The sequence below is a fragment of the Onychomys torridus genome, chromosome 2 (assembly GCF_903995425.1).
Source record: "Onychomys torridus chromosome 2, mOncTor1.1, whole genome shotgun sequence".
Taxonomy (NCBI): domain Eukaryota; kingdom Metazoa; phylum Chordata; class Mammalia; order Rodentia; family Cricetidae; genus Onychomys; species Onychomys torridus.
The window spans coordinates 1,284,878-1,304,159 of record NC_050444.1 but is presented as its reverse complement, the minus strand read 5'-3'; the positions used below and the strand labels follow the sequence as shown (position 1 = coordinate 1,304,159).

The 19,282-nt window shown below is 39.9% G+C and overlaps 1 protein-coding gene across 2 annotated transcripts in view; it reads left to right on the top strand.

Moving 5' to 3' along the window:
- Positions 1–19,282, top strand: part of Pcmtd1 (protein-L-isoaspartate (D-aspartate) O-methyltransferase domain containing 1) — a 95,073-nt gene that overhangs the window by 9,231 nt on the left and 66,560 nt on the right. The window lies entirely within an intron of this gene.

Sequence of the window (19,282 nt, the reverse complement as noted above, 5' to 3'; positions counted from 1 at the left end):
GCTGAGGGTTAAGGGGCATACACTTGAGATGGAGACAGGAGGATCAGGAGCATAAAACAACCCTCATCAGTGTAGAGTTGGAACTATCTTGGATTACGTGGAATTCAGTCAAGATGGGTGCAGCAGAAAGGAGCAAGAGAGAGATGTTCGGACAGGCAAAAGTACTTACTTTGTTTTTTGAGACATAGTGCTTTGTAGCCCAGGCTGGCCTCATACTCCTGGCTATCCTCTGGCTGACAAGCAGGTGGAGGCATATGTGGCTCAAATCTGCTGCAAGTTGGGGGTTGTGGTTGAGCACCCAAGTAAGAAGTTAACCCAGGGGTTGAGCTCTAGACCTTGCAGATGTTGTGTCTTGACTGAGTTCGGAGTAGAATTTGCCAGGAATTTACCTATGGTAGTAGCAGAAACAGTTGTTCATAGAGATAATTTGCTGAAGATTTCCTTCTGCATACTTCACAGGGATTGGTGTAGGGGACCCTTGTGACCTTTGGTGCATTGTGGGAGGCTGGTGTTTGAAAAGCCTGCCAAGTCTGCTTCCCTAACCAGGAAGCAAAGCCCTTTGCCTCCTGCAGTATCTTCAGTGCTATCTGCTAAACATTAACTACTAGTTAACATTAATGTTGGAAATAGTGTATTTTTCCTTTTGTCTAATGTACTGGTTCTCAACCTTCCCAATGCTGTGATCCTTTAATACAGTTCCTCATATTGTGGTGACGCTGAACCATACAATTATTTTCGTTGCTGCTTTGTAACTGTAATTTTGGTAGTTATGAATCATAATGTGACTGTTTTGGGAAATATAAGTTTGCCACAGGTGTTGTGACACACAAGTTGAGAACCACTTATTGAATTCCCAGTTATTTAGAATGAGGTAACATGTTCTTGCTCAAGGCTCTCTTTGGAACATAGCTTTTGTACCTTTTGCTTCTGGGTAGAGTTATGTATGATAAGGAAAAAAAAATCAATTTTTGAATCTAGTTTTAAAAAGAAACTACTTGTTTTAAATAAGATAAGTAATGAAAATTTTTGGTCTGAGTTTATCAAATGTTACTGGACTGGACATTGTTATATATAATGGAGTTTTTTGCCTGAATCTGTCAAATGTTAATGGACTAGACATCATTAATGTAATCTTGACTGTGTATATTGTATATACTTACTGGATATGATTTTTCTTGTATTAGTTATAACCTTTTTTAATTTTAGACAAAAAAGGGGAAGTGTGATGGTATTGTGTCCCCCAAAATATTGTGCACCCTAATAAATTTATCTGGGGTCAGAGGATAGACAGCAACTAGATACAGAGCCAAAAATGGTGGCTAGAAAATGGGACAGAGCAAGCCATAGCAGAAGCTGGGTGGTGGTCGTGCACGCCTTTAATCCCAGCACTTGGGAGGCAGAGCTAGGCAGATCTCTGGATCTCTGAGTGTTCAAGGATACAGCCAGCATGGAGACACACACCTTTAATCCCAGAAAGCAAGCCTTTAATCCTAGGGAGTAATGGCAGAAAGAGAAAGATATATAAGGCGTGAAGACCAGAAACCAGAAGCATTTTGGCTGGTTAAGCTTTTAGGCTTTGAGTTCATCTGAGACCCATTTGGATGAGGACTCAGAAGCTTCCAGTCTGAGGAAACAAGACCAGCTGAGGAACTGGCGAGGTGAGGAAGCTGTGGCTTGTTCTGTGTCTCTGATCTTCCAGCATTCACCCCAGTAACTGGCCTTGGGTTTTGATTTTATTAATAAGTACCTTTAAGATTCATGCTACATCTATGCTGGACTCCTTTTGATTTAGAGGCCAGTTTCTCCTTTGCATTAGGCTGTTCCCGTTCACCTTATCTACAGCTTATTTCTTGTTTGCCTCCTGTATACCCACACATAAAAATGTGAAAATAGTCATAGTCTTAGGGTATTACTTTTTTTTTTTAAACATTTATTATGTATACATACAATGTTCTGTCTGCATGTATGCCTGCAAGCCAGAAGAGGGCGCCAGATCTCATTATAGGTGGTTGTGAGCTACCATGTGGTTGCTGGGAATTGAACTCAGGACCTCTGGAAGAGCAACCAGTGCTCTTAGCCTCTGAGCCATCTCTCCAGTCAGGACATTAGTTTTTATCTTTTCCCCTTTATTTAATCAATAAGATTAAAGGTTCTCCCTGTATCACTGGAACGTACTACACCTATCCTTGAGTTATTTTTAACGAAAAGTGTTTGGTTGTTTTATAAACAACATACAAAAAGCATTTCATCTCTGAGTACCACTTTTTGTAGCTTTTATTTTACAGTGAATTGAAAAGATGCTGTAGCCAGTTGGTTCTGTCATTATGACCCTGAATGAGTAGTTTTACCCAAAGAGAGGGCAAACTGTTACAGTTAAAACATTTATTTCATTATTTTATTTTATGTGTGTATGGATGTTTCCTGTCTGTGCATGATATGTGTGCCTGGTGCCTGCAGAGGCCAGAATAGGTTGTCCATGCCCTAGAACTGGAATTACATATGGTTGTGAGCCATCATGTGGGTGCTGGAAATCCAGCCTGAGTCCTCTGGAAGAGCAGCAAGTGCTTGTACCTCTGAGCCCTCCCTTCAGTCCCAATTATATTTTCTCCCTTTGTTATTTTTCTTGATCTGCTTTTCAGAAATGTTAAAGTACTCTTTTTTTGGTTTATACACACAGAGAAGTAAATGGGTCATAGCTTTTCCTTTGTGGTGCAGTTGATTTCAAAGTTTCAGAGAGCAGTTTCAAATGTTAATAGTGACTGTTATTGACATAGTCTCATTTTATTGCTATTGTCACCGTATCTCCACAACAAAGAATTCATGAGCCATAAGAAGCTCTTGTAATCTTAAGAGTTAGGTGAAAGGAAGGACTCAGAAAGTAGAAATTGTACTTGTCTTTGTTGTTTTCTGAACACATTTTAAAACTGCACTTTCCTATAAGTTTTGTATATTCTTTATGCTTAATTTATAGAACTCCAATATTGTTCTTCTGTGAAATCTTTGGAATTTCTTTTCTCTTTGTATTTAAGTGTATGTCTATGTGTACCTTTTGCTGATGATAATGAACTTACGAGCTGGAGGATACAGAACTGCTAATTCTTCTGCTAGTTTTGGGAGCCCTTATATCTCCACAGCAGTCTTTCATTGCTCACATATAAACCCTGAAAACTACTTACAACTTTAGCTGTGTTAACATAATCACTGCAATTGCTTCCAAGGAATAGTAGCGAGTTTATTCTGAGCCAAATGTGAGTGATGTTGCCCCATAAATGTGAATTTGAACAATGTACTCCATTGTAAAATAGCGGTACAATTTTATACTAAATTCATTGGTGAGGGACATTGAACTCTAATTGATTAGGAGAATCTTACAACATTCTTAATTTTTTGGTGAAAACCAGTAGGCTGCTAAGTTTAATTGTTTGTTTAAAGTTTTTGTTTTTTGTTTTTTATCCAGAGCTGAGGACCGAACCCAGGGCCTTGGGCTTGCTAGGCAAGTGCTCTACCACTGAGCTAAATCCCCAACCCCTTGTTTAAAGTTTTACATAGTGTCAGAAGAATGTTAAGTCAGATACAGAGCTTGATAAACTGCCTTAGAGTTTCCATGGCTGTGATGAAACACTATGACCAGCAACTTTGGGGGGAAAGGGCTTATTTGTTTTATATTTATTTATTAAATTTTTTTTCATTTTACATACCAACCCCAGTTCCCCCTCCCTCCCCTTCTCCCGTCTCCTCACCTCCCTCCCTCTCTGCCCCATCCACTCCTCAGAGTGGGTAAGGCCTCCCATGGTAGTCAACAAAGTCTGGCAAACCAAGTTGAAGGAGAGCCTAGCCCCTCCCCATTGTATCAAAGCTGAGCAAGGTATCCCACCACAGGGAATGGGCCCCACTAAGCCAGTTCATGAAAGGCTTATTTTACTTAATCTTTCTTATAATAGTTCATCAAAAGCAGGAACTAAAGGCAGGTACTCAAGTAGAGTAGGAACTGAGAGGCTGAAGCTGAGGGATGCTGCTTACTGGCTTGTTCTTGAGGCTTGCTCAACCTGCTTTCTGAATGCAGAACCACCAGCCCAGAGATGGCACCATCCACGATGGCCTAGGCCCTCCTCAGCCAAGCACCAATTAAGAAAATGCTCCATGGCTTTGTTGCAGACAGTCTGAGAGAGGCATTTTCTCAGTTAAGATTTCCTCTTTCCAGGTGACTCCAGTTTGTATCATCTTGACAAAAAAGTAACCAGCATATGCTTGTAGACAAATTTCTGAACAATCTTATTAAATAAGAAACACAGAGCCAAATACAGGGGCAATAGCTGAAGAGAGCAGAGAAATAGCTTATAGCTATGACTAGTCTTAGCTTACCATCATACAGTAGCTTCCCCAGAGAGACCTTCTTCCTGTCTAACCTGCACTTTCATTGCCTTCCTGTTCTGCCTTCTAAGCCGAGCCACATGACTTCCTCATCACTTCTTGTCTATACAGACCTCCAGGTCTCTATGGTTGTTACTGGGATTAAAGGTGTGTATCACCACATTTGTGTCCTTGAACACACAGAGACTCTGCCTACCATGTGATCAGATTAAGGGCGTGTGCTACCACCACCTGACTTCTGTTTATGACTTGCTATAACCTCTGATCTCCAGGCAAACATCATTTATTAACATACAAATAAAGTATCACATTTCAGCACAAATAAAATATCACATTTCCCCTTTTTAGGCTAATAAAAAGAAAAAAGTTATAACTGATATAAGAAAAACTATAAACAATAAGTACAGTAACTATATACAATATATACAAGCAGTAAATACCTCAACAATGTCTAGTCCATTTGCATTTGACAAACTCAAGAGAAAATGTTCCACTATTTATCCTATTTTATTATAACTATAATCCTTGCTTGATAATTGTTTTGTTATATGTAGTTTTACTATGTTAAAGTTAACACCTTCCTTTTTGAAAAGAAAAAAAAGAAAAGGGAAAGTGCTGTGGATATCACTCTGTATGCTGTGAATGTGTTGCTCTGATTGATTAATAAATAAAATGCTTATTGGCCAGTAGCCAGGCAGGAAGTAAGGTATAGGCAGGATAAGCTGAGAAGAGCATTCTGGGAACAGGAAGCTGAGTCAGGAGTCACCAGTCAGACACAGAGAAAGCAAGATGTGAAGGCAGAACTGAGAAAAGGTACCAAGCCACATGTCTAAACATAAATAAGAATTATGGGATAGTTTAAATGTCAGATGTAGAGCTAGTCAGTAGTGGGTCTGAGCTAATGGCTCAGCAGTTTTAATTAATATTAGCCTCTGTGTGTTTACTTGGGTCCAAGTGGCTGCAGGACTGGCAGGTGAGAGAGATTCGTCCTGAACATGGGCCAGATGGGACACAGGAAAACTTCAGCTATATATACTAATATGTGTACACTGCTACAGTTTGCTCAATTGGAGTAACTGTTGTTATTAATTATTATTGTTTTATTAATACAATACTTTTCTTCTGTTTTCACATTCCAGCTGAGGCCTATGAGATATAAATTTTGTTTCCTAAATTTGGGCATCTAGCAAGTTGCGGAATAAGGGCTCTAAGCTAGATATGCATTGTATAATAATTGTTATTTTAATAACAATTTTTAATTGTGGTTTCTTTTTTATTTATGTAGAAATGAGTGCTTTCTGTTAGAAGATAACTCCTAATTAACAGAAAACTTGATAGGAAGTTATAATCTGATACACTTATATTTATTTAATACAGCAGTTCTCAACAGGTTGAGAATCCTTTGGGGGTCGAATGACCCTTTCACAGAGGTTGTCTAAGATCATCAGTAAACAGATACATACATTGTAATTCATAACAGTAGCAAAATTACAGTTATGAAGTAGCAACAAAAATAATTTTATGGTTAGATTCACCACAGCATGAGGAACTATTATTAAAGGGTGGCAGCCATAGGAAGGTTGAGAACCACTGGTCTAATAGGTCTAGCAAATTAGTAAAGATATATTCCTATTAACATAAATCTTGCCAAATTTTTGCCAAACTTACATTTGCTGAGTGTTGTGACTCTACCGTAATCTGTATGGATACAGTTGAGATATACTTAATAAATTTGAAGTAGATCATTTTTTTTGGAGCTTGATAATCCAGAAATTTTCTATACAATTTTATTTTATTTTATTTTTTAAAGATTTATTTATTTATTATGTATACAGCATGCATGACTGCAGGCCAGAAGAGGGCACCAGATCTCATTACAGATGGTTGTGAACCACTATGTGGTTGCTGGGAATTGAACTCAGGACATCTGGAAGAACAGTCGGTGCTCTGAGCCATCTCTCCAGCCCCCCTATACAATTTTAACAGAATTTTAAAAAAAAAGAAGTAAAAGAGTGGCTTCCTTCTGTGATCACACACACACACACACACACACACACACACACACACAGAGAGAGAGAGAGAGAGGGAGAGAGATTGATTTAAGAAATTAAAAGAGTAATTGGGACTTGTCACCTTACATTCCTATGTTCTACTCTTTGACTAGGCCTTCTCTTATGTTAGGATACCTTCCAATGACGTGCAAAGATTGGATTTTCTATTTTATACTTAATAAACTCTTGTTAGTTGTGATCTTGGACAAAGCAACTGCTAGTTAGCTCAGTTTGTTTCAAGGACTCTTGAAATTGAGCTTAGCTTTGGGTGTCTACTCTCTGAATCTTTACCGGGCATTGTTCCTGAAGCATAAATAGGAAGTCAGTTTTGTTTATTGGGTAAGAAAACTGGCAAAATATGTCTATGCAAAACACTTCAAATATCCACATTAAAAACAAGATCTAATATCTTTACTATTTGTTTATTTTAAAATTTTGCTTTCCTTTTTTCATTTTCAATATTATATCCTTTCAGAAACTGTTTTAAATAACTTTCATTGAAAACACACTCAGAATTTTAAAGTGCACCATTAAGAGTAGTTTTTGTCAAACAGTTTACTGTTGATTTGAAGACCAGTCAAATGAATACAAAATAATTCTTTTTATAGGGATAATAATTTTCTAGAACAAAGACAAAACCATCTGAAATTCTTCCCTTTGTGAGCCTGTGTTCTCAAATTACTGGACCAGTCTTGTAGAAGATACTAAACTCAGTAGACAGCTGCTGAGGTAGAAAGCTCATGTGGTGTCACATGCCCTTAATGATCTCAGCATTTTGGAGGCAGAGGCAGAGATGCAGAGAGACAAAGGCATCTCTGTGAGTCTTGAGGTCCATCTGATCTATATATTGAGTTCTAGGACAGCTGGGGCTACATAGTGAGATTCTACTTCAATAAATAAATAAATAAATAAATAAATAAATAAATATGACAAATGTTTTGATTGTTAAGTGAGAGTTTTCTAAATGAATATCATTTGAGCAGAGTCATTAAACTACTGATGATAAATTCATCTTTTAAGATGACATTTTTATCAGTTAGCTTTAAAGCCTGGATGAAGCATTATTACATTCTGATACCATGTTGGGCCCATTACTGTCTGTAATTCCAGCTCCACGAAATTTAGTGTCCTCTTCTGGTCTCTAGGTACCTGTACTCGTATGGCAGAACACAGATATATACATATGTACCTAAATAAAGATAAATCTTTAAAAAAACATGGTTTGTGTTTATCATTGAATATCAAGTTAATTTGATGTTTTTTGTAAGCCAGTAGTGAACAAGCTAGTCTTTGATTTCCTTCATAATTCTTTATAATTTGCCTATCAGTAAGAAAAATGTTTTCTCTGATGCAGTTGCCACCAAACTCAAAGCTGCCTTGGTCCATGATGCCAGGGACAGTAGCTCTCTGTGTTTTAGAGTCCTTTGTTTATCTCTGCAGACATTGTGTTCTCTTGGGTTACATTCTCCTTTGCACTAGGGACTGCTGAGCATTGCCCCTTTTTTGCAGAAAAGTAGCAGCTAGGAGCAGTAATTGGCTCCTTTCAGAGAGCAGGAAGAAGGAAAGTAAGTCAGCATCCATCTGTTCTCCTCCCACCCTGGAACATCTGTCTGCATCTGTCTACTTTCCACCTACTTTGACTTGTCAGCACTTAACCCTCCACAAGATATCCCCAAGCAACCCCAGAGATACCCTAATGATGTATGGACCCTCAGCAGTTCTTCTGTACACCAAATGGATTTAATCCATAGCTCTAAATTTGGGACGAATAGCAAGATTTCCCAAATCCTTTAAATGTAAATGTGTGAACAGGAGTTTTGTTTTCCATCCTCCCAACACCAGAAAGAAGATGCTGAAGAGAAACATCAGCATTTAGTGACTTGTAAATGATGACTTTCTTATCAGACATAACTGCTAACTGCTTGAAATATTGAGTCTTTTGTTCTGTCACTTCTTTCTCTTTGCAATTTCTTTGCTTTTATTGTTTAACAGGATTTAAACACTTGACAGAACTTTTTCTTCTTCATGGAAGAGAAAAATGGCAAGAGGGGACAGTGCAAGTTGTGACCAAAGTAATAGAATTACCAAGGTGTGGGCACCTATGCAGAGGAGACTCAACTGTTCTAGCTGGCAAGACAGTAGGGAAATTAGAGCCAGGAGGGTCCTGGGAAACAGTGCCCTGCTCACAGGTGTGGAAACGACACCCCAGAGACTTGCAGAGTTGACACTGCCCACAGACAGGTGTTGTTTTTGAGGTGTATTTGATACATTTTCCTTTGAGATGATTAGTATATAATTAACAAATGACACTTAATAGTACTGACTTTTTAATACTGTTCAAGTTAGAAGATTATTATTGAAACATCAAAATAGCTATTTTAATATAGGCAAAACAAGCTTTGGTGTAATCAGTTCATGATCCCGTTATGTAGCAGTTGTGATAGAGCATGCTGTCTTTGGATTTTGGAAGACTATTTGATGATATGAAAATATGTTTTATTAAATGAAAATCCTAAATGATATTATTAGTGGGGTGATCTGTGTGCCCTTTTGTTAATAAGATAACTTAAAAATAGACTTGGAAGCTTGAGGACCATTTTATTAGTATTTGAGGAAAAACAGCAATACAGATGAGCTGCAAATATTACAGCTGTGGAGAGGAGGGAGGTGGAGAAAAGGAGGAGAGAAAGTCATGGCTTTTGAGTTGGGGGTCCAAGAAAGCAGGCATGGCATGTCCTGTAAGTGCATAGCAAGAGGTGGGAAGAATGAGTAAGAAAGTCCAGAGTATCAGAAAAAGCATGCTTTGGCTTTTAGAAAAAGGCATGGAAATAAAGAGAAGGGAAAATTATGCTTTCTGGATTTAGAACTCAAAATGTGGGCCAACTTACCAGTGAAGATGGCATCCGAGGAGCTTTTGGGAAGTCCAGGTTCATTGTATTATGAGGATAGTCACCTCCCACTTTTCCCATCTCCTTAGCATGTCTCCCTTAAATCATCTTTTCTGTTGGTGTGGATGGGGGATTAACGCCAGCCAGGTGATTGACGGTTTAAAGTCAAGATTTAAATTTTTTTTTTTCCAAGATGGCATTTTCTCTCTTGTAGTCCTGGCTGTCCTGGAACTCGATCTATAGACCAGATTGGCCTGCCTGCCTCTGCCTTCAAGTGCTGGGATTAAAGGAATACACCACCATCACCAGTTCAAGATTAATTCTTTTTCTTGACTTTTTTGCTTGTTGGTTTTTTGTTTGTTTTGTGTCCTGCCCCCCACCCCAACAGGGTTTCTCTTTATCCCTTGCTGTCTTAGAACTCACTTTGTAGATCAGGCTGTCCTCATGCTTGCCTCTGTCTCTGGAGTGCTGGGATTAAAGGCCTTTATCACAATGCCTGGTTTACAAATTAATTCTTTTGGTTTTTTGAGACAGGGTTTCTCTGTGTAGTTTTGGTGCCTGGATCTCACTCTGTAGACCAGGCCTGGCCTGGAACTCTCAGAGATCCGCCTGGCTCTGCCTCCTAAGTGCTGGGATTAAAGGTGTGCGCCACCACCGCCTGGCCCCTGGATTAATTTTTTTGGGAGGGGGGGGGTTTCTCTGTGTAGCTTTGCGCCTTTCCTAGAACTCACTTTGGAGACTAAGCTGGCCTTGAACTCACAGAGATCTGCCAGGCTCTGCCTCCCGAGTGCTGGGATTAAAGGCATGTGCCACCACCACCCAGCTTCTGGATTAATTCTTAAGGAAGGACATCTATGGCCTCCAAGACTACTAATCCCTGTCCAGTTACCTGGCAGTATAAGCAGTATACTATTAATGCTATGTTTAAAAGGCTTATAGGACCAGCAGGATTGTGCAACAGAGAAAGTGTCTTGCCTTGAACACCTCACAGCCTGAGTTTGATCCCTGGATTCCATAGGTTGATGGAGAGAACCAACTCCCAAAAGTTGTCCTCTGATCTACCAAGCATATACTGTGGTACCCCCATCTCCCCCCACAATAATAACAATAAAGTAATTTTTTAAAACATGTAGGTGCTTAGAAGTTTAATAGAAATGCCTGTAGAACACTGGTGTTCACTTTTCTGTAGAAGTGCTGTTAGAATCAGGTCAGTCAATATTATGAAGATGTTTACAGTAGCTGTTTAAGGGAATGTATGATAATACACATTAATATAACTGTAAAAAGAACATTTTTGAAGTTCTAGTAATATTTTCATGTGATCTCTTTTTTTCTGCACTAGACTCTTGTTAAATATGCATTTATTCCTTAAGAAGTTATTCTCCACCTGACTTTATTATATCTCTTGTAGTTTCTCCATGTAACCTCTTCGACTTGCCAGTTTTCTTTCAACACTTCATGTAAACCCTTCAGGAGCTAAAGACATAAGCCTGGAGCTCTGGCTTCTTCCTGTTTGTACCTTTTGACTCACAAACTAGAGGGAACCTGGGTTTATCTATTTTATAGGTATTGAACATCGATAATGAGCATGCTTCTGGTTTTCTTCTAGTTGTTATTTTTGGATAGCATTTCCCATCTGTGGTCACTGATGAGGTTTCAGTTTCCAGTGGCCTTCCTTGCCTCTGCTCTCTCCTCCTGTCACTGCTGTGCCGAGGAGACTGTCCACATGAAATCAGCTGCCAAGTTTCCACTGTTTATACTACATAAGCAGTGCGACTGCTTGTCCCCCTCCTACAAGTGACACATTGAAATTATTTTCCTTGTCTTTGGTTCTGTTTTTTCTTAACATTTTTTTAAATTAAATATTCTTACTTTTAATGTCCCCACAGGTTCATGTGCTTAGACATTTGGTCGACAGCTGGTAATGCTGTTTTGAGGCTTTGGAACCTTTAGGAGGTGGGGCCTACATGAAGGAAGTGGGTTGTTGGGAGTGGGGTCAATTTTAGAGATAATAGCTTGACCTGCTTGTCTTCCTCTAGCTCCCATTTCCTGTCAGCCCTTGCAGTAGCCTCCTCACGCCCCTGCAGCCTTGACCTCCAGCTGCTCAGGTGCCGTGACTCCCTGGCCAGGGTGACCTCTACTTTCCTTAGACCATGTAGTTATTTGGTCACAGCACTAAGAAAAGAAATTTAATAACAGAGTTATAATATTCCATTTTGGTATTTGTAATATGGGGTGATAAATCCAGGCTACTTAATCTGTTGCTTCATATACTTAGTATAGGGTGCATGTTCATTATATTATGATTCACCCCCACCCCCCCCCCCCCCAGTGTGTGTGTGTGGAGGGGGTATGGGTGTGGAGGGGTATAGTCAGGATAATTTCTAGGAGTCAGTTCATTTCCTTCCATCCTGTCTTGGGACAGAGCCTTACTGTTTTTACGTGCTATGTACTGTGGGCTAGCTGGCCAGTGAATTTCCGGGCAGTTCTTCAGTGTCTGTCTCCTATCATGTAGTAGGAGTGTTGTGGTACAGATATGCGGCACCACATGTGATTTCTTTCCCATGGGTTCTGGAGATTGAACTCAAGTTATTAGGCTTGCATAGTAAGTTCTTTTACCTGCTGAGCCATCTTACTGGCCCACATACCATTTTATGCAATTGGGCATTGCCATTCTTTCTATCAAATCCTTTGGTCAACATTTTCCCTTTTCCTGTGGACTTCCTCCTTACCTTCTAGTAATAATCATTTAGCTGATTTCTAGAATTCTACATTTGTAGATTCCCTATAAGGTAAGACCTTGCAGCATTTCTTTTCCTGTGTCTGGCTTACTTGTATTATATAATACTCTCCAAGTTACATGTAATGACATGTTGCTGAACAGTATTTCATTATGTATTTACATGACCTTTTATTTATTTACTTATTTATTTTTTTGGGAGACAAGGTCTCATGTAGCCCAGCCTGCCCTCAGATTTGCTGTGTAGTTGAGGCTAGCTGTGAACTTCTGGTTATCCTGCTTCTATATCCCAAATGGTGACATTACAGGTACATACACCACACTCAGTTACCTGATGACACATACCATGGTGGCCCATTTGATTGTGCAGTAAAGACTGTGAGGGTGCAGATAACCATTCAGTGTATTGATTAAAGTTCTTTTGAATATCTATCTGTAAGTGGAATTACAGGATCATTTGATAATTCTATTTTCCATTTTCTAAGGAACCACTACACATTTTCTGTAATGCCTAATTACCATTCCTTCCAGCAATGCTAGGGCTCCTGTTTTTCCACCAGCACTTTTTTATCTTTTTGGAAAAATAGTCATTCTGACAGAGGTGAGGTGATCTCTTCCTGAATGTGTTTGTATAGGTTTCTGTACACACACACACACACTTGTATCTGTGTGTGTTTTGAATAGGGACTGGCCATGTAGCCCAGGTCGATCTTGAACTTGTGACCTTTCCAGATCAGCCTCCCTAGTGTTGAGAGTACAGGTAGTTTTGATTTGATTTGAGAGTGCAGTGGTTTTTTATTTGAGTTTTGAGAATAGTCATGGTGAACATTATTCATGTATCTGGTGGACATACTTGTGTGTTCTTCCAAGAAAGCTCAGTTCAGCTCCTGTTTCCTGGCTGGGTTCTTTCTTGCCCCTGAGTTACATTCCTGGCCATTAGCCTCTTATCAGATGGATGCTTTGAAATGTTCTCTCTTAGTGTGTCAGTTGCCCTTTCATTATCATTTCTTTGCTCCGTAAAACTTTTTAGTCTGATGTAGTCATTTTTTATGTGTGTTGTCTCTGCTTTTGGAGTCACATCCAGTAGATGTGTTCCTAGATGAATGTTGAGGTGTTGTTGATCATTTCTCCTGTTGCCTGCCAGCCCCTGTACTTAGCTCTTATCCTTTCTCCCTTCCTTCCATTAACTCTTACTGTTTAGCTCTTGGTAGCTGGGAACATTAGCTGTGTAGACCAAGCTGGATCAAACTTGCAGTAATCCTCCTGCCTCTGTCCCTTGAGTGTTGGGATTGTGGGTAGGATCTACTATGTTCTGTTCCTCCATTTTCTTCTAGTAGTTTTATGGTTTGTCAGTCTCATGTTTAAATCTTTTATTTTTAATTTTTATTGATGTGCATGTCCCTGTGTGAGTGTATCCCATGTGTATTCTAGTGCCTCTTCAGAAGCCACATGAGGGTGTTAGATCCCCTGGAGCTAGAGTAACATGCAGTTGAGAGTCACATAGGTTCTTGAATAGAACTCAGCCCCTCTGTGGAAGCAGCACACACTCTTAGTCCTTTCTGGTTAAATTTTTAATCAATTTTAAAGTGACCTTTGAATGTAGAGTGAAATAAGGACTTAATTTCAATTTTTGTGTGAATACTCACTTTCCTAACAGTTTCCTGAAGAGATTGTACTTCCTTCAGTGTGGAGGTGTTGACACATTCATTGTGTTTCTCTGCTTCTATGTCAGTGCCATCCTATTTTGCTTACTGAAGCTACTGGAGTACATTTTGAAATCAGGTCATGTGGTACTTTCTGGATTGCTCTTTTTGCTTATCATGCTTTGGCTGTTGGCAGTCTTGTGATTCCATATGTATTTTTGGATTGTTTTTCTTTTGTGTGTGAAATGGCATTGGAATTTGGTGGAAATTGTATTGAGGCTGGATATTTTACCAATCATCATCCAGGATCAGGATTCCATTCCCTTTATTTGTATGGTACAGTTTCTTTGGGTTTGTAGACTTCTCTACCTGGGTAGAAACTGTGTAGCAGGGAGAAGCTCTTCAAGTGCTAGTGATGCCATCTCTGATAGTTCTTGGCGTTTGACAGTAATGAGCAGTGGTGGTGGCAGGTGGGTGCTCTCTTGTACAGTGCTTGAGTTCTGGGACTCTCACATCTACACATGATAGCTCTGGCACAGGCCTAGGATGTTGGCATTCCTTGGATCCTAGCAGCTCCAGCAGTCAAGGCCTCTTCTCTTTAAGGCCTTCTGTCTTTCACCCTCAGCGTTGCATGTTGTTCCTCTTATAGCCCCTTCTGAAGTCTTCAGCTACCTCTTTTAGGCTGTCAGATTGCCTGCTGCTTGCTCATTGCACTGCTGCTGCTCTGCTGTCTGAGATGGCACTTTTCTTTATGCCAGCCCACGCTGCTAAGAAAGTAGGTAAGAGGCAGCCCCAAGAGAGATCTGTTATAGGGCCTAATGTTGCAACGGGAGGAAAGGCAGCACAAGAGGATGGTTCCTAGCCAATTCTCTTTGATCAGCCCGAGTGACCTGCTTCTGCAACCGGAGGAAGGGTGTTGGCACTAATTACAGCAGACCTCACATAAAATGAGGCTTTGTGTTCTTTTCTTCAACAACAGTAGTATTAACCTTTTTGATAGGTCATCAGGGAAGTGCTTTCTACCCAGGATAGGAATGGTTGTAGGATCATCTAGACCTCACCAAGGCTTGTGTTAGTGGAAAGTCTGGTGTAAGCTCTTTGAAACAGTGCTGGCTGAGGCTGCATATTCAAGAGTATTATGTTGGATGGTGTGGTGGTTTGAATGAGAATGGTTCATATGTTAGAATGCTTGGTCCTCAGTGAATGAAATTGTTTGGGAAGGGTTAGGAGGTGTGGCTGTGTTAGAGGCGGTGTGTCACTGGGGGTGGGCTTTAAATTTTCAAAAGCCTATGCCAGGCTCAGTCTGTCTTTGTCTCTGTCTCTCTCTCAGATGTGATCTCAGTTAGTGCTTCAGTGCTTTGCCTGCCTGCTGTTCTGCTCCACACCATGATGTTTATGGACTAACTTTCTGAAACTAAGCAAGCCCCCTTATTAAATGCTTTATTTTATAAATTGCCTTGGTCATGGTATCTCCTCACAACAATAGAACAGTAACTAAGACAAACACAATGTGCTCAGAACATCTTGTGTTGGCATACAGGTAGTAGTCTGGTAGACTGATTGATAGTCCTTTTGCTCATGCAGCCAGGGTGATTCTAATAGCTACTAATTAGGGAATCAGATTGTCCCATGCCCCAGAGTCTCTAATCTCTGCTTATTTACAGAAAAGATGAGTACCAGAAAGAGTACCTTTAGTAAGATTTTAGGGAACTTAATATTGACATGAATAGTGTTTTTACAGTGTTTACCACCTGTCCAGTGTTCTAGGGAGAGGTGGTTGCCCCTCACCTATCATCCTCTTACAGTGGTAAATTTACTCCTATGTGTTATTTGAGTTAAGTTTAGTGCATGTGTCCTCACAGCCCTAAGAGGCCAGGGTTGGCCACCCATCTACAATAAACCAATTAAAAATCAAGTTAATACTGAAAAGTAGGATAAGAGGATTTGTTTGATATGGCCACATTGGGGACATTGAGATCCAGTGACTTCCACTAGTCCATCTTCATGTTCTTACATATCATATTTAAGCAGTGTGGTCTATTTGCAGTGCTGGGATCATAGACTTGGACCATGAGATATTTCTTCCCTTATGGTGATCCTGAGCCACTGAGAACCACAGGGATTCAAAGCCACTGGAGATTGAACCAAGGGACTTGTGCATGCTGGGCAAGAACTCTATCCTTGAGCTTTATCTCAGCCTTTTCCACCCCTCTGCTTCCACTTTCAGTTTTGAAGGAAGATTTCACAATCCCTGGCTGGCCTCAAGCTTACTATATAGCCAAGGATGGCTGTAGCCTCTGATCCTCTTCTACTTTCCATATGTTGGGATTACAGGCATACACCACCATTCCTGGCTCCTTTTTGTGACAAGATATCTTTATTTCCCAGGTTGTCCTTGGATTTTACCAATAGTCCAGGCTAGCACAAGCTAATCCAAATTGTGGCCCTTGTGCTTCAGCCTCTTGAGTAACTTGGCTCTTGTCCTAACTTGGTACATCCCATAAACTTTGGTATGTTGATTTTTCAGTTTCAGTTTTTTGAAGTTATTAAAAAAATTTTTCCTTGAGTTCTTTGACTGTAGATTGTTAGGGAACATTTCATGTTTCATTTTCAAGTACTTGTGAATTTTCCAGAGTTTCTCCTGCCAACTGAGTTTGCTTTTACTCCATTATGCCTGATCCTCCTGAGTGCTGGCATTACAGGCATGAACCAACATTCCTGGCTGTTTGCTCTCTTTTGGTTACCATCTGCTTGGAGTATTTTTCTAACCTTTCATTCCCAGTTATGTGTGTCCTTAAGGCTAAAATGCGTGATGGATTTTCAAGATGAGATGAAGGAAAGTGAATGTTGGCATTAGTATGTAACCATCTTACTAATACATTAGGGTTACTCTAGTACAGGTGATTTTGGGGCCACAAGAGGGATGCCAGATGCAGGTATAGTAGTATCAGTAGCTGGGTAGAGGATGGACCACAGCAGTATTAGATTTCATCAGACTGTTTGAGAATTGCTTATATCTGGAGTTTTCCCCTAAATATTCAGACCATGGGAGATGATGAGTAACACCTCATTATGGGAAAAGAAAATACAGCAGTTAAAGGAAGAACACTGTATGGTCATTTCCTGGGTTTCCTTGTCGCCTTTTGTTCACATCTGATCTCCTACTAGATCATGAAGACTGGATCCTGACATGGATTCATGCACTGTCTTTTGTTTCTGTTAACACAATTTTCCATCCCCTGAAGTGCTTGGGGTCAGACCTATTACCATAGATCTGTAGGCAGATTGATCCATTGTAATTGTTTTGTTTGTTTTGTATTCTTTGGGTGCCCACCACCCAGCTCCCAAATAAATACACGGAGACTTATTCTTACTTATGAATGCCCTCCCTTAGCTTAGCTTATTTCTAGCCAGCTTCTCTTAAATTATCCCATCTACCTTTTGCCCCTGGGTTTTTACCTTTCTCTATTCTATGTTCTTCTCTTTACTTCTTACTCCATGGCTGGCTGTGTGGCTGGGTAGCTGGCTCCTGGTGTCCTTCTTCCCTTCTCCTTTTCTCACTCCTCCCTCCCTCTTCTCATATTTCTTCTCCTTATTTATCCTCTCTGCCTGGCATCTCTGCCTATTCTCTCTTCTGTGTAGCTATTGACCGTTCGGCTCTTTACTAGACCAATCAGATGTTTTAGGCAAGCAAAGTAACACAGCTTCACAGAGTTAAACAAATGCAATATAAAAGAATGCAACACATCTTTGCATCACTAAACAAATATTCCACAGCATAAATGAATGTAAAACATCTTAAGCTAATATTCTACAACAGCCCACCCAAAAAGTGTTTGCTTAATGGAGATAAAATTGTCTTGTTCTTGTTAAAAATCTCTTGAATAGCTCAATGTTGCTGATAATAGATTTTTAAAATTAGAAGTAGGTCTCCTGGGTTTTGAGGTGTTTGAGAGTCTTCTTAAGTTGTATGTAAAAATTCTAATTTGTTTGGTTTTTCAGTAGGAAAAGGTCCATAAATTTTGTGAGACCATGGAAAAGGGTCCATGCCACAAAAAGGAAGAGGAATCACTGCTGTACAGGGGAAAGTTGTTAAGACTCTAGAAAGTGTCAGCTGTAGGTAATTTCTCAAAAGTCTTATTCTTATGATTGAGTTTTTCAACCCACAAATCTCTTTCACCATGTGTGCCTTTAGGGAAGCTGTCTTTAGTTCCACTTTGGGTCCAGGTGTCATTTTGTGTTCTTCTAAACTCCTTTGAAGTACAGCACTCCATCTTTTTTTTTTTTTTTAAGATTTATTTATTTATTATGTATACAGTATTCTGCCTGCATGTGTCCCCTGCAGGCCAGAAGAGGGCACCAGATCTTATTACAAGTGGTTGTGAGCCACCATGTGGTTGCTGGGAATTGAACTCAGGACCTCTGGAAGAGCAGTCGGTGCACTTAACCACTGAGCCATCTCTCCAGCCTTCCATCCACTTTAATGTATGATTTCTCTCTTCAAGGTGAACGTGATGATAGTCCTCCCTTCTTTCTTGTTGGCTTATTGTGATGTTTAGTAATAAAACATTGTGAAAGATTTCTGCCAGCGAGTAGTGGTAGTTGTTTATTTATTGATATTTGCCTCTATCTCACCAAGAGATAGCACACCCACTAGATAACAGTACTGGCTGATCTAGCTGAGGATCCTAGGGATTTGGATTCCATGGAGGCTCACAGCTATCTGTAACTCCAGGTCCACACCCCTGGGTGTGTGCGCGCGTGCGCGCGCGCACACACACACACACACACACCACACTGTTGTGGAATGTTAGCTTAAGATATATTACATTTATTTATGCTGTGGAATATTTGTTTAGTGATGCAAAGATATGTTGCATTCTTTTTTGTTGCATTTGTTTAACTCTGTGAAGCTGTTACTTTGCCTGTCTAGTCTGATTAGTTTAATAAAGAGCTGAACATAGCCCAGCAGGAAAGAGAGGATAGGCAGGGCTGCCAGATAGGGAGGATAAATAGGAGAAGAAATATGAGAAGGTGGAGGGAGAAGTGAGGAAAGGAAAAAGAGGATTTAAATTAAGAGAAGCTGGCTAGAAATAAGCCAAGCTAAGGGAGGGCATTCATAAGTAAGAATACATCTCTGTGTATTTATTTAGGAGCTGGGTGGCAAGCCCCTCAAGCAATATACTTCTGTCTGCTTAAAGCTTTCTTGATTTCCTCAGTCACTTGTAACCCTTTATCTTCAAACCATGGATAATCCATATATACTGGCAATATTACAAATGAAGGTTGTTTTAACACTATTACACAAGTATGATTATCCATTTGGGAAATACAATTGGTTAAAATGCAATTAAGACATGATACATTAGACACAGAACCATTCATAGAAACAGGGCATTTTGACACAAGCTAAAACAGTTCCTTTCAAAGGACAAGCAGGTTTCAAGTGACTGGAATGTCCTGCCACTGTTCCCATGGCAGCAGCAAGTTTCCAAGCATAAGTTTGTGGAGATCCAGTACTGGAATACCAAATTCCAGCAGACAGTCTTTGGTCCCAAGATTCTGCTGTAGACACAAGAAAAGAGTCAC